The following is a 2,086-nucleotide window of genomic DNA, read 5'->3' as shown; positions in this document are numbered from 1 at the left end:
CTCTTTATTCACTGCTGTGTCTTTAGGCCTAACGCGGTGCCTGGCACATCATATACACTCAGGAAACAGCTGTTGGAAAGTGTCCAGAGTAACGTCAGGGAGTTTGAGCACCAGCATCAGACTGTTCACAGCACAGAGCGACCACCTCGCGTGTGACCTGAACTCAGTCATTACTCAACTTCCTTTTACCTTCGTTTCTTCATTTGGAAATGAAAATAATGATAATCCTAATCTTAGGGTTACTGTGAAGATTGAGAAAACGCTTATGAAATATTTAGGAAAGCCCTTGGGATATAGTAAGTGACAAATAATTATTAACTACTATCATTATATCATCTCTATAGTGTGGAAAAATAGCAATTTGGGATAAAAGCATCAGTCCTTCCAATATATTGAAGGCTGCCTCGCTGTGTGAGCTGTTACAATGAGAAAATTAAATTTCCAAGGTTTATGTGAGTTTTCCAAGGTAAACTTACAAAGCTCTCTAAGTAACAGCCTGGGTTTCAAAATACGGTTTGTCTGATTCTCCTGACCAGTCTTCAGCACTGGGCTGCATTATACTTGGTCCTATGTAGGTTGTTTTAAAATAAATACAGCTCACTCCTACAATTGGTTAATAATGTAAGTGGTAGTTGGTATGAATTAGTCTGAAAAAAAAATGCAATGTGCGTATGTTTACACGACAGCATCCTCTAATCTTATTTTAACTTAAAAGCAGCCATTCAGCATTTTGTCTGCATTTGGACCAAACAACCAGCCTGCTCGTCTGAGGCATTCTTAGACCAACAATGTATGTGAGCATCCTCAAAATCTAACTGAATACGTACTGGGGTGGCCAACATAGGAAGTGGGCGAAACCAAGCTGGACCTCCATTGTGTAAGTGCTTAATGTGAAAAATAGTTTCAGGAAAAGGGGCAAGTTTGAAATTCAGCAGAGAGAGAGAGAGAGAGAGAGAGAGAGAGAGAGAGAGAGAGAGGAGATGGATGCAGGACTCCGATTGATGCAGCATGGAAATTTCGGAGCTTCAGGAGGGGTTGCTCTGGCCAGGCTGTGGCCAACATTGTAGATTTTGCCCTTGTAAAGCCTTTGACTCCTCGTCTAGTCCTATGTTTTAGGCCAGACCTTCTCTTTATTACAGGACTTACCCTGTTATATTCTCCTGGGCCAAGAGAAAGCCCTCGTGACCTTTCTCTGCCTGATCCACTCCCAGACTATTTTGGTTTCCAGCAGACCGGAAACCCAGTCATCTGACCTGACTGGCAATTTCAGATTTGGCCAATTTTCATATTTTGGGAGGTATAATAAGATGGTCCTTAGCACCCTTTTGTTGTTTTCAGTAGATTGTTTACCCTTGAAGGTTTCCTATCGCTTTCAGAACAAGGACACAGGAAAACCCAGGGCCCAGGCATTGATTCTTCTAAGGAAAGGATGGTCAACACAACATTTTTTAAAGATCATGTACCTGAAATCCCTTAATAATCTACAGTCCATAAAATAATTTCTTAATTAGCATAAGTTTCTTTCTTCCCTTCAGCTTTATGGTCATACTTGGGGTGGAGTGGGGGAGATGAGGAAGCAAGCAGGTGTCACCTATACCTAAACTCCAAAACATTTTATTAACTTGTTCTTACTCTACGTCTCGGGTTGTGCATGTAGAGATGTGATACAGTTGCCTGTGTGGGGATGAAAGTCCGTATCATGGCTCGTAACAACATATTGTTAAGAGGAATATGTGATTAAGGTTTAATTTTGGAAAGAGCAAAAAGAAAGTTTTCTTATTAACTAGGCTTAAACAAATCCAAATACACTTTGAAGTATTAATAATTACTGATATTAAAGTATATTCATCTGTTGACAACTTTGCTACATATTTTTTTCTGATCTTTTGAATGCAAATGTAACCAGTATTTAGACTTTAGCTCCAAATGGTAAATCAACAACTATAATTTCTTAAGAGAATTTTGGATGTCTTTTGTCTATCACTGACTCATTACAAATATTTGGGAAACTTTGCACCATTCCCACCTTCATTTCAATATATAAGATCTCAGATTTATTGATTCCTAAAGGGAAATTAAATTTTAC

This window comes from Propithecus coquereli, unplaced genomic scaffold, assembly GCF_000956105.1.
Source record: "Propithecus coquereli isolate 6110/MARCELLA unplaced genomic scaffold, Pcoq_1.0 Scaffold125, whole genome shotgun sequence".
NCBI lineage: Eukaryota > Metazoa > Chordata > Mammalia > Primates > Indriidae > Propithecus > Propithecus coquereli.
This window is presented reverse-complemented; position numbering follows the sequence as displayed.